The sequence below is a fragment of the Eptatretus burgeri genome, chromosome 9 (assembly GCF_056783735.1).
Source record: "Eptatretus burgeri isolate ZD-2024b chromosome 9, Ebu_testis_v1, whole genome shotgun sequence".
NCBI classification, from domain to species: Eukaryota; Metazoa; Chordata; class Myxini; order Myxiniformes; family Myxinidae; genus Eptatretus; species Eptatretus burgeri.
This window is the reverse complement of record NC_140969.1, coordinates 16,058,096-16,080,288: the sequence shown is the minus strand read 5'-3', so window position 1 is coordinate 16,080,288 and position 22,193 is coordinate 16,058,096. Positions and strand designations below refer to the sequence as shown.

Below are 22,193 nucleotides of genomic sequence, written 5' to 3'. Positions count from 1 at the left end.
CCTCGAACAATGATCGTCAAAATGGCATCCACAGAGTGCTTTTGACCGTGATTTTCAAGGCAGTTCGATGAATCTTGTCCGCTGAAACACATCAAAGGCAATAATGAAAGGCAACGTCGATAAGGTAAGCTAAAAGGCAAGTTTATGATGGAAACCCCGGGATGTACTCGTAGACTGGGATAAAAATATGTTGTTAAAGTCGGTTCCATTATTGAAAAAAATGCGTGGTCATGGACAAAAAAAATCAATGGAGCGCAAGACCTACCAAGGCTACTTGGCCGACCTAGTAGTACTATTTTGGACCAGTTTGCATGGTGAAGGAATCAAATCTGCATTCCTTGATAAATAGTTTGACTATCTTAACAGGTAGGTAGGTAGATAGGTGGTTGGTTGTCCAATCCAAGATGCACCAGACCAGTTGACTTGGCATATCGATGTCGATGATGGGAGTAGGATTAAGGATACCAAGCTTAAGGCCCTGTCACACCTTGACGATTTAGCCAGTGTATGCCTGACGTATGCAAAATTTGGCTAAAACACTGGCACACGTCGAATACGTTATGGGTAAGTTTGTATACGTTAAGAGCATGCTGGCATACGTCGTAGTACGCTGGCATACGTCTTTGTACGCCGAGGTGTTCGACAAATTTTCCATGCTTCAAATTTTTCGACGTATGCCAGCGTATGACTCACACATTCCGCATAACGCTGGCCATAAGTTGGAGGCACGTTACGCGATCATTGACACATGTCGACACACGTTACTTGTACGTTACTCATAAGTCGAAACACGTCAATGTAATGGTTAGCGTTAGTGTTCCAGACTCTCTGGTTTTTATTTTTTCTTCGGTATGACTGTGATGTTGACACTTCGATTTCTAGTGCGGTTATAATTTAAATCGTTGAGCGGCAGCCTATTAATTGTATTATCCCAGGTCGAAAAACCAGTTAAAACCAGTACACATTTTCAACTGGTCTCTATTGGTTCTAATTGGTCTTTAACTGGTCTCTATTGGTTTCAACTGGTACCAGTTAAATTCAGTCAGAATTCCAATTTCCCAGTTGAAAAAACCAGTAGCTCATATTTGTACCAGTTAAAGTCTTACTGGTTCCAGTTGATACCAGTTGCAATGTACTGGTCCCAGTTGATACCAGTTGCAATGTACTGGTCTCCCAGTTGATACCAGTTACAATGTACTGGTCCCAGTTGATACCAGTTGCAATGTACTGGTCTCCCAGTTGATACCAGTTACAATGTACTGGTCCCAGTTGATACCAGTTAGTTAAATACAATTGTATTTCAACTGGTAATATATCACTCTATTCCAATTTCCATATTAAAACCAGTAAGAAACCAACTGGCTTTACTGGTACCAGTTGGCTACTGGTTTTCAACTGGTACCAGTTGACCAGTAAGCTACTGGTCTTTACTGGTTTTTTGACCTGGGATATTATAACCGCACTAGAAATCGAAGTGTTAACATCACCGTCGTACTGAAGAAAAAATAAAAACCAGGGTGTCTGGAACACTAACGCTAAAGGCCCGGTCACACCTTGACGTTTTAGCCAACGTATGCCGATTTTTGAATTTTTTTTCTAAAACGCTGGCACACGTTGAATACGTTATGGGTAAGTTTTGATAACATTGAGAGCACGCTGAAAAACACTGCCATACGTCGTTGTACGTTGGCTTTAAACGTTGTACTTTTCGGTTGTCCTCAAATTTTTTCATGCTTGAAATTTCACGACGTATGCCGGCGTATGACTCACACGTTCCGCTACGCTGGCCACAAGTTGTATGCACGGTCTGCGATCGTTGACAGACGTCAACACATGCTACTTGTAAGTTAATCATAAGTTGAGACACGCCGAGGTAATGTTTAGCGTACCCGAAACTTATTTCTAACCTATGATTAACGTGTTGTTGGCACGTTACGCGATCGTTGCCACACGTCGACAGACGTTACTTTTAAGTTACTCATAGGCTGAAAGACGTCGGTATAATGGATCGTCCTTGCGTCAGCGTCCACGGCCACGGCCAGGACACTTATTTGCAGCATTCTTCAAACTTTTCTTCGGCATGACGAGGATGTTCACACTTCGATGTCTAGCTTGGCAATGATTCCAATTGTCCATCGGCAGCGTCTATTTAAAATAGTCGAGTTTGAGCGTTTTAACACGTTCAGAAGAAACGCTTCAAATTTCAAAACCTCAGCGTCAAAAAACAAAGGCGAGTGACAGCAATTTAAATCGTTCATTGTAAACAATGAAAATAGTTGAGTGGTACCGTTTAAAAGTCGTTGAGTGTAAAAAAAAATCCAATTGTTGAGCGCAAGCGTCTACTTTCAATAGTGGAGATGCAGCCATTTAAATCGTTGAGGGGCAGCCTATGAACCTACCCGTGGACACGCGGACGCAAGGAGGATCCATCATAACCCACACCCTCCCCTCACACTCACCTACTACTGCCAACATGAACAAACTACTACTAATACTAATACTAATACTGATACTGATACTGATACTGCTGACATGGACATCGACTCAAAAAGGAACTCGAAAACACTGTTGGGTTCCCCTTTTATGAGCAGCATTTTTATATACCAATTCCCAAAACTGCTGGGAACACGTCTTTATATGGCAGTTGTAAGCTAGAAACACGTTCATTTTTTTTTTTTGTCGACCGGAAGACGTCATTGGAATACGTCTACATACGTCGATGTGTATTGGGACTACGTAAAGAATTGGTTCAAAGCACGTCAAACATAAGTTAGAAATAAGTTTCGTGTAAAAAAGACATTACCGCGACGTGTTTCGACTTATGAGTAGCTTATAAGTCGCCTTTGTGGACGTGTGTAAGCGTCCACATATCGTGTGTAAAACTTATCCTCATCGCATGCGGAACGTGTGTCATACGCTGAGTACGTCGTAAAATTTTGAACATGTTTAAAATTTCTTGACCTACTCTACTTACTACGACGTATGATAGCGTACTTTAGCGTTGTACTCACGTATACCAAACTTACTCATACCGTATTTGACGTGCCCCAACGTTTTAGACACATTTTTCTTAGGTCGGCATACGCTGGCAAGATCGCCAAGGTGTGACCGCGATGTTGACACTTCCATTTCTACGGCAGTTATGATTCGAATCATTGTGCGTCAGCCTTTTAATAGGCTACGTCACGACATCGTCGGCGATGCGTGCAACGCGCTATGCCGAAGTTAGACTATCGTTGGGCATCGGTTGTGTAGGCCGACAACAGGTTCAGCATTCGTTGGTATAAGTTATCTATAACACAACGAAACGGTCTGTGTCCATTACTAATATGTTATGCATACGACCAACTCGTTATGAATACGTCCGAATCTTAAAAAAAAAACATCAAAAGTTCAACGTCAGCCAGCGTTTTACATACATTTTAATACGTTGCCATCGCTGGCTAAAACGTCAAGGTGTGACCGGGCCTTAACCATTACATTGACGTGTTTTGACTTATGAGTAACGTATGTCTACGTGTGTCAACGATCGCGTAGCGTGCCTACAACTTATGGCCAGCGTATGCGGCATGTGTGTCATACGTCGAGTACGTCGAGAAATTTTCAACATGCTGAAAATCTCTCGACGTACTTGGCGTACTACAACGTATGCCAGCGTGCTAGTAACGTATACAAAACTTACCCATAACGTATTCGACGTGTGCCAGCTTGGTTGGGCAAATTTTTCATACGTCAGCATACGCTGGCTAAAACGTCAAGGTGTGACAGCGGCTTGACACTTCGATGTCTAGTGCGGTTATGATTTGAATCGTCGAGCCGCAGCCTATGAATAGCCTACGCCACGTGATCGTCGGCGATACGCTGCCGCGCGCTATGCATAAGTTAGACTATCGTTGTGCATAGGTTGTGAACGCCGACAACACGCTCAGCATTCGTTGGTATGTTATCTATATGTGAGTAAAACGTTCTGTGTACGTTATTAATATGTTATGCATACGTCCAACACGTTATTATACGCCCAAAACTTAAAAAAATTACATCAATATTTCAGCGTACGCCAGCATTTTACATACATTTTGAGACCTTGCCATATGCTGGCTAAAACATCAAGGTGTGACAGGGTCTTTAGAAGCTTACTGATCTGATGTAGAAATGTACCAATTTCCTTTAAAAAACTTCCCTTTTGGAGAAACGGCTTCAGAAGTTCCACAGTAAATATTTTGGATGTCTCACATTGAAACTGCATTATGGAATTTTATTTTTTTTAAATGAAGCTTCTGAATCATTTTCGATGACGAGCAAGGTAAAATATAACATACGAATGCCTGCATCTGAATTCTTCAAGTGAAACCCCGAACTAGGATAAGTTGATTTTCAGAGATTTGCTGTTGTTCAGATGTAAGCAGAGTGCATCTTGGACAGAACTTAGACCAACAGGCCGAGGCAGCCGTACATCATCGCATAGAATATGAATCTTGGATATTGAATCCAACAGCCCAGGTTTATTGGACCCTTTTTCAGCAAATTTTCAACTTAATTCCGTCGTAAAAAAAGGAAACAAACAATGTTCCCGAGCATTAACGTGAGAGCCTTGAATTATTCATGCTGTAAACAATTGAAAAGAAACCACGCAAACTGGTACCATTACGCCAACAGGTACCGTGATGGCAGTGCCTAACGTGCTGGCTGATTCGGATAAGCTAATCTGCCCTATTTTACCATCATCACTGAACACTTCAGAATATTCTGGGGATACTATGCATTTTTATCAATTTCACACCCAGGAGCAGGATGCAGTTGAAGCAGAGCTGGACTAGAGTAAATGCGTCACATGCCAAATCTCAACGTCGGATCCACTGAAATGTCCCGCCAACTGCCCAGTTGCAGATGCTGAAAGTGTTGAGGAGACATATCGGAAATTCCTGGAAAATGTGACGCAGTTCAGGGAGATCGGAAGCATGCCCTGCAATGTTCCATTTGGTAAAAACGATCTCGCCCGTTTCTGTGGCAACAACAGTGCATCCTGGTACAAATCGTGTTATCTCAAGTTCAACAACACAAAACTACAACGGGCACGGAAACGTTCCATGGAACGAGACAATGTGAATGCGGTTCCTTCGGCAGTAGACAGGTCGAAACGCCATTGCGTCGGACCCGAAATGTGCATATTTTGCCTCTCCGGCGGCAATCTTCATAGCTTCTGCACCTTTGATGCAGACCGCAAGGTGAGGAAGATGGTGACGGAATTGGAAGACAGAACACTGATGTCACGGGTGGCCGGTGGTGATTTGATCGCCATTGAAGCGAAATATCACACGTCCTGCCTCGTCAATCTAAACAACCCTTATCATTCTCATCTGAGAAATAAGAATACGATCGTCGATAGCGATGAGAAAATGAATGAAAGTCGCGCTTTCGTCGAGCTGGTTGAACACATTGACAGTAGCTCTCGCGGAGGAATACCCGTCTTCAAGTTATCCGAGCTTCATGCCTTATACACCGGACGTCTCACCAGCTTGGGTATCTCAATGTCCGTGAACAAAACTTGGCTGAAAGAGAGGATATTAGAACATTTCCCTGAGTGTACAGCCCAGTTCGATGGACGAAACACACTTTTGATCTTTGATCAATGTTTGAGGATCTTGCTGCGAGACGCTGTAAAAGACCGTGACTACAGTGATGACGCCCTCATCCTGGCCAAAGCAGCGAACATAATTTGTAAGGATATATTTGCTCACCGATAGTTCAAATTCACTGGTACCTTTCCTTCCGACTGTCAAAGCGAATCAGTCCCATCCAGCCTGCTATCACTGGTTTCGTTGATACGTAATGGCCCACACATCGAGAGACGGGGTCAGGAATCCCAGGCCTGCTTGACGATTACTCAGTTAATCGATTTCAATGCGAAGAAAACATGCGTTGAGACTACGAAATCGAGACACAACCCGGATCGCGAGCCTCCTCTTCCCATTTACATCGGGCTGGATGTTCATAGTGCGGCAGATAACAGCAATTTTTGAGAGGAATCATGCAAATAATGATACAAGCATCAAATTTGGCACATTTGTTCTCAAGGGGATTCTAATCAAATCTGCCTGATTGGCCATTTGAAAATCCAAATTTTGAAGAATTTGAAAAAAAAAAAAACTTCAAAAAAGTCAAGATCACGAATCAATGTTGGATGCTGGCTGAGATTGGTGAATGTTTCAGAAACATCATCAAAGACGTTCCAAGTCTGCCATGCAGTTTTCTTCCCTTTACCGCGGAAGGCAGACACGACGTCACATCCAGTGAACGCATGGAAGTGTGGGGTCCCTCTAGCTTTCTCAGGCCCTATTGCAGAAACTACCTCATGGACTGGAATCCATCGCGCCTTGGCTCCTTGGCCAAAGGCAATCCACATGTTCTCAAGACCTAGTTCCTGTAAGGATGGCAGTACAGATATTGCTATGACTAGTACGTCCGTGTCATTAGCCTTAATGATAATGGACTTGCTACCATCCGTCGTTGCATCCCTGGCGTGTACAAATATTCGAGTGTCAGCTTCTTCATGACAACATGGAGACACAGCATCCAGTGACTTCCTTGTGTTGCTAATGGCATCTTCTCCTTTTGTGACAATGACTGTGCTTGTCGTCTGTGCTTCACACATCTTTTCTGCAAGGAAGTGAAACAGCTCGGTCTTGTTGCTCTCATCTCAAAGAAAGCTTCTCCAGTTACTTGGGGTCTTACTGGTTCCTGTCACTCTTCTTCTGATTCCTTGCCCCCTTTGCGACCTTGCCTCGGACTTCAGACTTGACTTATTGTACACATCAAGCACTACGTCCACCCTCTCGTACCTGGCACCATAGGATTCCACCTTTGGGATAATGTCTTCTTTCGCATAGTCATCAAATATCTTTGAAGTGCGTGGAGGTAGGGCATTGATAAGTGCTGAGCCATCAATGATGACTGCATCTCCCCTTGGTTCTCTGTCTGGGATGTTCACTTGTGCTTCAAGAATTTAAGCCAGCTGTGACTTCAAATTTTTTTGAAGTTTTTTTTTCAAATTCTTCAAAATTTGGATTTTCAAATGGCCAATCGGGCATATTTGATCAGAGAGCCCTACAGAACAGAAATGCCAAATTTGATGCTTGTATCATAATTTGCACGATTTTTTCTACTATCTACTACACTATCACTCTCGAACCAGGCGCAAGGCGCTGATCAGTGAACTCAATCAGTTGGGCCTGAGCGTATCTTACCGGCGATTGCTCGATATTGAGGAGTGGCTCGCGACATCCGTAAGCGAGTGCTGAAAAGTGGATTTTGGGACACAGTTTCCATCTGTTTGAACTATATTTACAATAATTTCATATAGTTTTGTGATAGTTGAAGCAAACTGAGGAGATTCTTCAACCATTTACTTCAATTATTGGCTGTGATGACATCATAAATACCATATACGTCATCATAGCGGCTTCTAAATGTATTTTCCTGATAGATTAGGGGCACATTCTTATCTGTTGGTAATACATTTATATGGCCTAAAATGAACGGCTGCAGAGATATAGCAGATTCCTTACCCTTGAATCATGAGCTTGACCTTGACCTTCAGAGGCGATTTTTTTCGGTGGCTCCTCGGAGAGAAATTTCTGTAATTATAATAGGTAGCTACATGCCAAATTTTGTGCTTTTATCCGGCTTGTAATGGTACCATCCTATTTTGCTGTTAACAAACCTCACTATTCTGAGGTCGGCAAAATGAGTACCAGCTTGCTGGTATCCTGTGTCGGAGTGGCGACCCATCCAGGATTGTGCCCAATCGCCATTGAGACTGCTTCAGTTGCACCAACGCTCTGCTCTCTCTCTTTCATAATATGTAGTTGTAGGAAAAGTTAGAATTTTTTTTTTTGTATGTGTGACACACATGAAGGTGACCTGTATCCATTATTTGAAGGAAATAAAAACCCATACCCTGCTTTGAATATCTCAAAGCCAAAACGAAGTATTGTAAAAATAAAAATTCAATGGGTAGATTATGTGCCTGCCCCACAGTTCCCCCCCACTAACCGTAAACCCCCCTCCATGCAATAAATTTTAGTTGATAAACCTTCATATCCATTCGATTAAATGAATGTGTCGTTAATACAGCACTGGCATAATGGGCCAAATGGCCTCTTCCTGCGTCAAAGTTCCTTCTTGCCCTAACCTTATTTTGAAGATACTCAGAGGGGAAAGCCATGTAATGGTATATTGGCAGAAAAGTTTAAGATTGCAAGATCAAAGATAAATGCTGAGTTGGTGAGTCATTAAAATAAGTTTACAGATTGAGAAATACAAAAGCTTTGTGAAAAGCCTCCAATGTAATGCTGACGATTAGGGCGCTTGATTGCAGAATAAATCCACAGCCAGCCATCTTGATAGCAACTGAGGTCACCACAAATCAGAAATAGCACATTAGTGAGGTTTTGATGAAAACTTTTTAAGATTGGAAAAAAAAAAACTTAAATAAGTCGTAAGCTGGTGGACAGGTTGGGTGTATGACAAGGACTAATTGATTCGAGATTGGTGAAGATCCGGATTTGAGAATTTTTTTAATTCATTCTTCACCATTGAGAGATGTGGCCAAAAACGATATATCACGTTAATCCTGGCAGACAGGACACCCAGCGCAATGTCCACCTGAGTAGCGTTGCCCTCATCGGTGCAATTCCCCGTCTGTGACGGCACCAATCAAACAGTTTATAGTCTGGTCGAGAGTCAAACTCAAACTAGACAGCGCATTGGTAAGTGTGCGAGCTCTGCATCATCTTGTCAGAATAAACGAGTGCTGAAAACACTGAAACGTTTACTGGTAAAGATCAAAAGAAGCGAAGATAGAAAGAGAAAGAAGGTACGAGAAGGAAAAAAAAGTGGAGAAAAGAGAGAATAATTTCTTGTAAATATGAAGATGTTTTGCAGCCCCTGCATGGCATTAGCATGATGTTTGGATTAACTACTCATAAGGAAGAATGAAACTGGATGGAATAAAGCTCGACCGAAATGAATCATCAATCCAAATATCGACAAGGCATTGTCATGGACCAGCACCCAAAAGGAGACATGACAGTTCTGCAAAATAGGTAGAGCTTGTTTCTAGTGAGTAGTAAAGATCGTTTATGTACACAAGCAATGGAGGAGAGCCCAGATGCTTCTTTGAAAGACCCCAATGGATACTAGAAGAAAAAAAAAATCGAATGTCACTCGGAGAGCGCATCGTCTCGCTTCGTGTGCTCATTCTGAACAGCAATACCATCGTGAACTGAACATGCCACTATTATGGCCCACTGCTATTATTGCCCATATACCATTGTCATCCATGCACCCCATTATGTCACGTAGATTGCCATTATCCGTAGCTTTAGTGATTATTATTACTTGGATATTTTAACGACCACTTTTGTGCACATGAAGGCAAAATTGCGTCCATGAAGGTGGATATGAAAACGATTTCAAACTATATTCCCCATGGCTAGTCAATCATATGTATGACGTTTCACTTGTCCTCGACTCCAGAACCGCTTTGTAGATCAACATGTGTTACGTGGTTCTGGAGAAGAGGATTTTTTAAAAACATTTTTATGTTCAGTCCAATATGGCCGCCAGACCGCATGACCGATAACGTCATAAGTTTAAATGTTCACTCACATTGGGTCGTAGATCAGATATATGAAGTTTCAGATTTTTTGGGGATAAGGATTTCAATTCAACTAATTATGGTTGGAATACCACTCCGCCGCAGTGTGACCACTCCTTGGCTTTTTTCACAAGATCTTGGCTATTTGTTGTTCACCTTGGCGTCTTGGTTTTCTATAGGTTTTCTTGGGGTACAGGTTTTCTATTATCATCGCTTTTCCGAAACCTTGTGAATTCTTGGCTTTTTTCATTGGCTCACCTTGGTATTTATGAAAATGAGTGGTCACACTGCTCCACCGGTTATGTCATTGTAATCACCCTGGAGAAAACAGAAAAAAAGAGACGAGCGGTTCCGGTGAAAAACATTTTTAAAACAAAAATATATAGACGTGTACGCACACACACACGCACACACACGCACACGCACACACACACACACACACACACACACACACACACACACACACACACGTGTTGCAATCACATCGCATCCCCTTCAGGCTGAGACTAAGAATAGCAGAATGAGGGTATTGATTGCTACATGCAGTGGGTGTTCCAGTTCATAACTGAAAGTTCATAATCCAAGAGAAAAGCCAACTTTAGAAAGATTATTACAGACGGCTCGAGAAGCGATGTGGAATCCCAAACCACGTACAATGCTTCAGAGATGTCCCATCAAAATTTCCGTGCCCGTTTTGCGCTCCCATCTGAGCAGGATGGTTTATTCCAATGTTCAAATCACATGTACTGCATTGATTTGTAAATAGAATCCCAATGTCCTTATAAATTTATATGACAGTGCTCATACCTACTTTAATGTCCTTCAAGGTGAGTGGGCTACCTCTGCACCATCTTGTTGCATTAGACATCACTTTGCTGCTCTGTCATCTAATAAATCCGATGCTTTTTTAATGGGAAGAATTTAGTGGGCTAAAGATTGCTTTGTTAAACCCTCCCCGTTTTTCTGAATACAATTAGGTTTCATTTTTATTACCTGGTGTTTCAACAGATTAAAAAAAATATGACGTACGCCTTGGGAAAGGAGAGGAGAAGGGTTTCTAGGAAGCATTAAATGTTTCCAGAAATTCCACAATTTTTTCTGTTCATGACACATTTTGTGGTACATATGAGGCAGCAATGGTCCGTCATTTCAGTTCTAGATGGCCTGATTTTTAGCTTTTCTGGAATTTAAATTCCAGGTAAGGGATTGTCATTGTGCACCGTTCGTCCATCTCCTTTTTTGACTTCTTTGGCTAACCCGCTGGGCCGATCCGGCTGAAATTTTTTGTCTCCTGACTGGTAACAGGGATTGCAAAGCTTGTTCCGGTCATTTGACTGTAAGTAGGTCAAAATGGCCGACATAGTAAATTTCTCCAAAAGTCTTCCTTTCCAGACCCACCAGTCAGAATGCTACCATATTTGAGTTACAACATCAGGCCAGCGTAGGGATGTTAAATTGCGGAAGTCATGCCGATCACATGACCGGAAGTGTGTCAAAATGGCCGACTACGTCAATTTTTGGGAAAATCGCATAAATTCCTTCAAAATTCTTCTTCTCCTGACCCACCAGTCAGAATGCTTCCAAATTTGGGTTATAACATCAGGCTAGCGTAGGGATGTTAAATTGCGGAAGTCATGCCGATCACATGACCGGAAGTGTGTCAAAATGGCCGACTTCGTCAATTTTTGGGGAAATCGCATAAATTCCTTCAAAATTTTTCTTCTCCAGACCCACCAGTCAGAATGCTACCAAATTTGGGTTATAACATCAGGCTAGCGTAGGGATGTTAAATTGCGGAAGTCATGCCGATCACATGACCGGAAGTGTGTCAAAATGGCCGACCGTCATTTTTTGGGAAATCACATAAATTCCTTCAAAATTCTTCTTCACTGGACCCACCAGTCAGAATGCTACCATATTTGGGTTACAACATCAGGCTAGCGTAGGGATGTTAAATTGCGGAAGTCATGCCGATCACATGACCGGAAGTGTGTCAAAATGGCCGACTTCGTCAATTTTTGGGAAATCACATAAATTCCTTCAAAATTCTTCTTCTCCAGACCCACCAGTCAGAATGCTACCATATTTGGGTTGCAACATCAGGCTAGCGTAGGGATGTTAAATTGCGGAAGTCATGCCGATCACATGACCGGAAGTGTGTCAAAATGGCCGACTTCGTCAATTTTTGGGAAATCACATAAATTCCTTCAAAATTCTTCTTCTCTGGACCCACCAGTCAGAATGCTACCATATTTGGGTTACAACATCAGGCTAGCGTAGGGATGTCAAATTGCGGAAGTCATGCCGATCACATGACCGGAAGTGTGTCAAAATGGCCGACTTCGTCAATTTTGGGGAAAATCGCATAAATCCCTTCAAAATTCTTCTTCTCCAGAACCACCAGTCAGAATGCTTCCAAATTTGGGTTATTACATAAGGACAGGGCCCCAGATAAGCTGCAGGTCCAGTGGTCATATTTTTCTTTCTCTTTTTTTTATTTATTTATTGTTGACTGTGATTTATTTAAGTTAGTTCTGATGCTACCAAGTGACAATAACAGCCGAGGAACCAAGATTGGGCAAAACCGTTTTGACAGTGCAAGAAGTGAATATGTCATCCTGTTGTTTTTTTTTTTTTAACATGATCACAACACAGTACAGAAGATGAGGCTCGGCAGCCTTATTGATAGGAGGTGAGCTGTCACCGACATCCTGACCAACATTTCAAATTCCTGCCCTGACTATCACTGGGAAAGTAATGACAAACCACCCAATGTAATCCTTGCTGTAAGGCAGCTTTGGCAGCACTGAGACTGCCTTCAAGCAGAGTATCAGAAGTAGTAGTAGTAGTAGTATAATAGTAATAATAGCCTCATTGATAACTCCATCCTTGTGTGTTTTCAGTGGTCAAAGGATCATTGGAGTGTGTGCTTACATAAATTACAAGCAGGACAAACACGAGAGGAGACATCGGTGTTCTTTCACACAAATCGAGATAGGACATCGGTGCAGAATGAACAACCATAATCTGTGGGATTTTAACCTAGATTCCCTGCATCATGTGCCGTAGCTTCAGATGAGACAACTTGCAGTTCAAACCCAACACGCACGAGGAATTGCTGTTGTTCAATTTCTCTTCTTGGTAAGTTTTTATTTTTATTTTTGAAAGAAGTCAAGGCTCATGGAAAAGCTAAGCAACAGAGTAGCCTATTGGGTTAATATTGCGTATAATCATTGTGTATAAAAGCTCTGAAATGGGAATTGGGGGTGGAGATCGGCAATAGACTTGAAGGACTGATGAAAGAACAAATGAAGGAGCTTGGAGCTCCTTCTGGGTGGCTTTTTTTGGCATTCTTTGAACAAGGGTTCCCATGGAACCAACCCCATCAAATAGAACCTCGACTACTTAATCGCTGAATAAAGTTACATATGCATTCTAATGATGCCATTCCTTTCTCACGGCTTAAGTGGAAGAGCACCAAGATGGCTCGCGATATGGTCTTGGTAAAGTCGATCCGGATCCGAAAATATTTTAAGAGATTCTTCACCATTGAGAGATAGGGCTAAACCGATAGATAACACGCTGTCTCAAAAACTTGATGGACAGGTTGGGTGTGGCGCAACGACGAATTGATTCGATTTTGGTGAAGATCAGAATCCGGATCTGGAAACGAGAATTGTTTAATTTTTTAAGTGATTCTTCACCATTTAGAGAAAGGGCCAAAAATGGCATATTACTGTATAGCATGATATTTCAAAAATGTATTGGGTCCGATATGTTCTTGTGGATCAGGCATTGCATGGTGGAGGTGTGTGCTCTACTGAGTGCCCTTGTCGTTTTAACTTTGTGTTTCTTGAACTATTGTGAGTACCTCATATAGTAAGACCTTTTGACGTCCCCTCTTGTATTTTGTATCACTAAGTATAACTCAGATACAGTAAGCAATCAATGAATTGTGATGAAATGATGTACATTAGACCCATCACTCAATTGGATGAATGTCATAAAGCCAAACGCCACTTTCACTAACTTTATTTTTTTTGTATACAAAATCAAGGTTCATGAAAGAGCGAGAACACAGAACGGATCAGGATGTAATGGAATAAACGGAAACGAGAGAGGAGGGAAATGGCAACAGCACGGTTGAGGGACAAAATAGAAGGAGACTTGGACAAATAATGGATGTGGGGAAGAAAGAGGGGTAGGGGAGGATCCATGGGGTTGACAAGATGGATTCAGAAGCAAATTCTCAGGAAGGAAAGAGATGGGCATGGGCGGGGGGGGGGAGGGGGGTTACGGGAGAAGAAAAAAATGATGGTTTTGGATGGGATAGTAGGGTAAATTGAGATTTTACCGAAGAGCTGGCCTGAAGACCTGGGGGCAAGAATGAGATTGAAGAGAATGTGGAAGTTTGTTCCACAGGCCAGAAAATTTGAGGAACAAATGAATGGAGGTGAGAAGTGATACTGTATTTTGGGACTTTCACCCAGAGGAGATTGATGGTAGACTGCATGCACCCTCCAGAAACCTAAGGGCTTTTGGGAGGGGGTTGGGGGAGATGGAAAGAGCAAAAGGGTGCAAGACCAGAAGGAAGATGGTGTAACAGACTACCAACCTGTCTGCAATGGGAGAGCGACAGGCCGCTAGACTTAGCTTCATCACGGGATATTCCAATGTTCTTGAAGGCCTTGGTTTCCACGTCATCAAGTGGAGCAAAGGGGTGAGTCAGGGGTGACAGACAAGAGGGGAGAGCAGTACTCCATCAAGATGTGGATGAATGCCTTGTAGGTGGATAGATCCAGTTCAACTTGATAAGGTGAACACCATTTGGCTTAGTCTTCGTAGCTTTTGACACTCTTCGTCCAGTTGTATTCCTTCCAATCTGTTCATTCAATGATCTTACCTGAATGCTTCGTTCTGTGCCAAATGTAGTTCCACCTTTTCAGAACACCTGTATCCACTTGTTTTTGTTTCAACCGGCAAATCTGGCTGGCTTTATTCTTTGCTGCTTACAGAATCCAAAATTAGATTTACGTTTTACTTTGTGGCTCATGATACTTGTTGCCACATGACCCGAGTACTGTTTTTGAATACAAAAAAGCAGAAAGGCAAGCTGTACAAATGATGTGCAGCGAGTGAGGGATAGGATGAATGTGCATTGGGCTTGGTAGATGTGAGCAGTTGGAGGATCCTCTTCTCCTCGATATACTCTTTTGCTGGCAAGCAAATCTGGTTGTAGTCAGTCATTCTCTACCAGTGTCCACCGATTTGACATGATTGTGGAGAGGTAGCTTTTCCAGTGCCCTTAGCTTTGAACTGCATCGGCTGGGCTTGATTCCCGACCCGACTGCAAACCATCAGGCTGGTGGTGCCCCACCTCTCGGATGGATTTTAAGCTGTGGACCCGTAATCTGCAAATAACGATTGCTGCGGATGTTAAAGTTCCCATTGTGACGAGTTGGACGAGTAGGACGAGTAGGCCGTTGTGTGCCAGTGCCATGGTTAAATTCCAGATTACCACCCTAACGTGCAGGGATGTCACGTCAACAGCACGTCCGTGCTTCAGTAATGATGCACTCAGTGGACTAGATTTGTAATTTCATAATAACTAAATATTAATTCCCTGACGAGGAACGTTCAACACAGAAGGAGGCCACTCGGCCCATAATTGCCTGTGCTAATGTTGCCAACATATGGTTGTTTGTCCAGGCTCTGTCCTTTTTAAATGCTGAGCATCAAGCGAGGAAGTACCATTTTCAACTCCTTGTTTTGTTTTGTTTTTGTTTTTGTTTTTTTAACCATTTTTTGACACCAGAGTCTGGGCCTTAATTATGAGAGCATTTAATATCATTCGAGTCCAATTTTCATTCACAATATAAAACAAATAATTGTCCATCTTGTTTTTCATTTTGTAGCATTCGACCATTTACTTTTGTGTATTATTTCCTTGTGCTTGTAAGACAGGGGGCTTCTCTGATGGGATGGGCATGCAATGGGCTATCATCATGTTGCCTCGAGCGCAGTGTTATTCCACATCACAAAAGTTATTCTCCACAATTTTTCTTTCCTGTAGTTTTTGAATACCTATAAGTCTCTGCAACCAGTTCCATCTCCATTTCCGTTCACATAATTTATGTTCTTAAGCGATTCTCTTTTATTTTTATGCTTCCGCAGCCGAAGGCCAGCGGCATTATGTTTTCGCATTGTCTGCCCATGCTTGCCTGCGTGCGTCCGTTAATGTGTTTTTCTCACCACGATAACTTGTGAACCACAGCAGGGGTTTCATCCAAACTTGGTACAAGTACGGACTGTAATACAAAGATTTGCTGATTCCATTTTGAGTTGAAAATGTCAAAGGTCTTGGGTCATGTGACCTTAAAGAAAATATTTGTTACCACAATTACTTGTGAACCACTGAACGGATTTCTACCAAACTTGGCACAAGTATGGACTGTAATTTTAAATAATCAATTGTGGGTTCAACAGGTCAAAGGTCCTTTAAAAATCGTTTTACAGACCATAACACGAGTTAAATCATTGAGTGTTTCTCTTATACTCATATATGTCTCTCTCTCTCTCTCTCTCTCTCTCTCTCTCTCTCTCTCTCTCTCTCTCTCTCTCTCTCTCTCTCTCTCTCTCTCTCTCTCTCTCTCTCTCTCTCTCTCTCTCTCTCTCTCTCTCTCTCTCTCTCTCTCTCTCTCTCTCTCTCTCTCTCTCTCTCTCTCTCTCTCTCTCTCTCTCTCTCTCTCTCTCTCTCTCTCTCTCTCTCTCTCTCTCTCTCTCTCTCTCTCTCTCTCTCTCTCTCTCTCTCTCTCTCTCTCTCTCTCTCTCTCTCTCTCTCTCTCTCTCTCTCTCTCTCTCTCTCTCTCTCTCTCTCTCTCTCTCTCTCTCTCTCTCTCTCTCTCACATCATGTGGACAGGGACATGTCCATTGATGCACTTTGAAGTCGAATTCTGTTTATTCCCCCCCCCTTGCTTTACGATGTGCTGTATTCCTTTAGAGTTGTACATTATAGTTATAGTGTTTCTTTAATGCCTGTGTCATGCTGCTTTAAGCCTACAGTACCGGCACCACGCTGCAAGCGACAGCAGCTATGTCTATCCCCCATACTTATTTTCTACAGATTATTATCTAACTTCCTCTCTGTTGTACATTTGATTTATTAGTTTCATTGTGCTTGTAAAATGGAAATTTTCCTGATGTTACATCGGTCGATTTGCGATGTTCACGGCACTCCATTAGAGCCAGTAGCCTGCGCCTGTTTACGAGGGTTTAAGAGCACTATGCAAATTTTCCATCCATTTTCTCGTTTATCTTTGTTTTTTTTTTTCTCTCGTGTATCTAGCATGCTCGCTACATTCGGTGCATTTTGTCATATTAAAAAATATATAACAATTGAATGATTAATTAGTATCCCCATCAGTCGAATGTTCATCGTCCGATGGTCTGCAAATTCTGTTATCTTCATGGAACTCTACCGTATTGCTCTGAAACTCTAAATACAAGAATTTAATTACTTAACAGATGAATAACTTCATAACACACCTTTTTTTTTTTCTTCTTCTGTTTGGTTGTGTCACATGACTGTAAATGTCTTCCACTTCAGTGGCTGCGTCTGACGTTTTCCAAGTTACAAGCCTCACCATCATCGAAGCCCCCAGATTTGATGAGGAATGCTCAGTTGTAGAATTTCTTAAGAGCAACTGTCAAGAGGGATAGAGATTTTTCACTACTTACACATCCATGCTTTCTTGACACGAGGAATGATGTCAGACACGGTGTCAACGTTGTACATAATTCAGAGCGCTTTATGTCGGTCAGGTTTTTTATATATTTATTTTATTTATTTTGCTGCATGCAGCTGCAGATCCAGAGACACTTGGAATTTGCTTGTTTAGTGAAGATTGACGTACCAGTTATCAGGAGATGAATGCCAACTGTCCATCTCCTGCACTGACACCTCCTCACACCAGATATGGTCTATTTACGGATCTGGAGATATTGGACGAAAGCCTACGGCCAACAATATCCACGTTTCTCACCTGGAGAAATAATGCATTCATGCTTATCCCGAAGGTGCAAACACAAAATGATGTAGTGCAATGCATTTTGGCAATTTCTGCGATATCTGAAGTGAAGTATAAAGCACTTACCTTTCACCTATAAGTCTGGCTGTGCTGTCATTCAAAGGGATGTTAATCTGAGTTTTGTTTGTGTGTGGGCATTCGCTGATGAAAAATACAGATCCCACCTTGTCTTTCTGGCCGAATTCTAAATTCCTGCCCTAACTGACAGTACCACGTGACAGAGTGGTTGACCTATCCACCAGTTTAATTTGATTTGTGCACAACACAAATCAATGACCTTGCCCAGGGTTAATTCTCAGTCGAAAACGGTCATGACTTGTCGTGGGCATCCTGCTACGTTCTTTCCAAAGGAGTGTGGGACTCACTGTACAAGGCAAAATATTTTTACAAACATAATAGAACAGGGTTTTCTGTTTCATATGTCTCGGTGTTTTAACACCACAAAATCTATCCATCCATCCATCCATTGGGACCACACTCTGTGCAGGGCATTGGTGCTGCCGAAGCAGTCTACTGGACACAATCCTGGACAGGTCACCACTCCAGCAGAGGATACCAGCAAGTTTGTACTCATTTTGCCAACTTCAGAAGGATGACAGGCTGAGTCAACCCCACCTGATATTAATTCAACAGCCAAGCAGGATTTGAACTCAGGACCCTAGGATCCAAAGCCGACCACTCGAGCCATTATGCCAACACCAGGCATACCACAAAATGAATCTAAATAAATGAGACTGTCAAGTTAGCACGACATAGTAATCTGGATGGCTCAAAATCTGGATGTCAATTAGTCAAGATAGAATGAAAAAGGCATCACCAGTTAGTGCTCACAGTTAAGTAGCAAATAACCGTCTGCAGGAATGTTTTTTTTTTTTTATTCTGAAAAGTCATTTAGTATTAACAATCGTTGTTTATGGAATACCAATTGCCATAGTCTTAGTTGTAGATTTATTGTTTTTATGAAAACTAGAACGGCACTCAATAGAGAGCATAGTCTCGCCTCGCGTGCTCATTCTAAACAAAAATACCATTGTTAACTGAACTCGCGACTATTATGGCCCATATACCCATACTCACTGGTTACCCCACCCTTTGGGTGGGGATAACTAGCACAACCAGGGGAGTTTGCAGTTTCGGTCACAAGAACAATCACTTGTTCTTTGGTTTCTGTTGATCTTGTCAATCTCTGACACTTTGCATTTGTTTCCGGCCTCACTACCTCCGCCACCGAAGGTGAAGGAGGTAATGTTTTCACCCCTTTCTGTCTGTCTGTTTGTTAATTGCCGGACTCCTTCGGATTTCGGCAATTATGTTTGTCGGTTGTGTGTGTCATTCTGTGTGTCTCTGTCTGTCTGTCTGTTTGTTTGTGTGTTTGTTTACCCTCGAGCAGCCACACCGTTTCAGCCATCATAACCAAACTGGGTACAGACGTCGGCCATGGTCCAACTGAGACACTTCTCGTTTTTGGTGAATATCGGTCAAAGGTCAAGGTCACCGAAAAACCGAAATTCTTATTTTCGCAATAACATCCGCCAACATGGTCGTATCGACTTCAAACCAAATCCAAAATGTGCATCTTCCAATTCTGCATCCAACAATATGTCTCATTGGGGGTGTCACACCAACACCCTTCTTAGCAGTCGGGGGTCGAATGTCAGGGGGGTCTGGTCAAAACTTTCAAATTGCGATAAAAACGCCATTTCAAGTCCGATTGACTTCTCAAGTTATGATCATGACCAAACTAAGTGCTATAACTCATTAAACAGCAGCACTATCGATTTATAACTTGTTTTTTCAAACCCGGGGGCGCGACCTCAAGTGGGGTCGCCGAGCAAATTATGTGGGGTCGCGGGCGTCCGTTTGCAGCGAAAAAAAATTGTCCATTTTCGATCGGTGTTCGCTTTTACGGGATGTAATATAAATGGTTCGTTCAAAGTATGGGAACCGGCGCAACATGACGCTTGGAATGGGATCCAGCTGATGTGCGGGCTCGCTGAAGGGCGGTTCATTTTGGCGGGAAATTAGTGGTTTGATCCACGGCCTCTCAGACTCTGACTCTATCATTAACGTCTATTCACGTCTCCACGTACGACTCGAGACCTTATTTGTGATGGCAGCACCGGCCACCAGCAAATCTCGAGAATGTTCTTACCAGGATAAATTTCTGGACCTTGGATTTTACTACGTGGTGGATAAAAGTGGGGCACAGAGGCCTCAGTGTGTGATTTGTTTCGAAGTGCTTTCTACGGAGTCTATGAAACAAAATAAGTTGGAGGCATTTGACGACAAAACATGCGCCTTATCAGGATAAGGAGAGAGCGTTCTTTGAGAGGAAACTTCTTGCACTCAAGAATACGTGTCTTGACAGAGAGGGTACATGCCATCAGACCAATTCTCGGGCATTAGAGGCCTCGTATCGAGTGTCGCTCCGTGTTGCCAAGACTAAAAAGCCTCACTCCATTGCGGAAGAAATCGTGCTGCCATGTGCAAAGGACATGGTATCTCTGATAGTTGGGGAGGAAGCGGCGAAGAAACTGGCAGTTATACCCCTCTCTGACAACACCATCCAACGCAGAATTGAAGATATGAGTCTGGACGTAACGGCTCAGGTCGTGCAGAAGATCAAGGAATCGCCGTGGCATGCCATACAATTGGACGAGTCCACTGATATTGCATCGTACGTGCAACTCATCGTCTGGGTCCACTTCATCAAGGCTGATAGCTTTGTCGATGAGCCTCTGCTCATCAAACCTTTGGAGGCCACCACCAAAGGTGAGGACATTTTTGGGAAAGTAGAGCAGTTTTATCGTGACCATGATCTGGACTTCGGAAAGTTGCTCGGTTCTCCAACAGACGGCGCGCCAGCAATGTTAGGAGTACATTCTGGATTCAAGGCTAAATTGCTTGAGGTGGCTCCTCAGACCTCCATGGTACACTGCATGATTCACCGAGAAGCGCTCGCCTCTCGTACTTTGCCAGAAACCTTGCAGAGCGTGCTCTCAGAAGTCGTAAAAATGGTGAATCACATCAAATCGAGCGCCCTCAACACTCGGTTATTCAGGCTATTCTGCCAGGAGATGGACGCCGAACCATAAGAATTTACGATTCTACACTCAAGTCAGATGATTATCTCGAGGAAACCTTCTTCTGCGCGTTTACGAGCTCAAAGATGAACTGAAGGAGTTCCTACACACACAATGGAAAACGGCATGGGTAGCATTGCTTGAGTCGGACTCTTGGCTGTCAGAACTGTGCTTTCTCGTTGACATCTTTGAACGTCTCAATGTCCTCAACCGCTCCCTCCAAGGCAAAGACGCCAACCTCATGATTTTTCACGACAAAATGAGTGGATTTCTGGCGACTCTAAAATTACTGGCAGACAAAGCAGCTGTTAAGCGCTTCAGCCTTTTCCCCCATCTGGTGGAGCATCTAACGACCTGCCAGTACGATGATACTGAGCTCGACAGTCTTTCTGGGGAGATAGCACATCACCTTCGGTCTCTCATTGAACAGTTTGAGCACTATTTCCCTGAGCTGGATGTGCAGTCCTTTTCTGTGGTTCTGGACCCTTTCACGGTTCCACTGGACTCGATTGCTGATGAAGATGATACAGCACAGGAAGAGCTTGTACAGCTCCAGCAGGATTCAGGAGCGCAGGCTCTTGCGCGGACGAATTCGTTGTCGACATTCTGGTGCAAAATGCTGCCGTCGTACCCGACCCTGTCACGGCGCGCCATTAGGTTCTCATGCCATATCCTTCATCATACTTTTGTGAGCAGTCGTTCTCCACCATGGTGGTGATTAAAACAAAGAACAGAAATCGCCTAGAAATGGAGCGTGATATGATCCTGGCATTGTCATCTCCTTCTCCACGAATAGAGAAGTTGGTTTCTGAAAAACAGGCTCATCCTTCTCACTGATATATCTAAATGTCATTCAGACTAAACTTCTGAAACATTCAACTGTACTATTTTGATACTGTCGGCTATTCTCCGTTTACTCGTCCATGAAAACATGACGATGGTGAATAAAGTAAACAGTAAATGTTCTTGTGTCATATGAAATCTTATCTTATATATTATGAATTGGGTTTTGAATCCTTTGGGTCACGCGATGTGGAGAGTTTCTGAAATTGGGTCGCCACTAAAAAAAGTTTGAAAACCACTGATTTATAAGAACCAAATTGATTTCCAGGTTTTTGTTTTTTCAGAGATCATGGAGATCTGACAAAGTTATTCCGGCAATTCCTTGCTCAATGAGCAATTTCATTTGTTTGTTTGTTTGTTTGTTTGTTTGTTTGTGTGCAGGATATCTCAAAAAGTTGTGGACGGATCCAGATGAAATTTTGTGAACATGTTCGGTGTGTAACGAGGACGAACTGATCAGATTTTGGTGAAGATCCGGATCTGCATCCAGCTACCAGAATTTTATGTGATTCTTCACCATT

The 22,193-nt window shown here is 42.7% G+C and overlaps 1 protein-coding gene and 1 pseudogene across 4 annotated transcripts in view; both read left to right on the top strand.

Annotated features, from left to right (window-relative positions):
• Positions 1–22,193, top strand: part of LOC147019616 (leucine-rich repeat transmembrane protein FLRT3-like) — a 269,981-nt gene that overhangs the window by 153,054 nt on the left and 94,734 nt on the right. The gene's annotated exons all lie outside the window — the stretch shown is intronic.
• On the top strand, positions 104–7,039 carry LOC147019618 (uncharacterized; annotated as a pseudogene).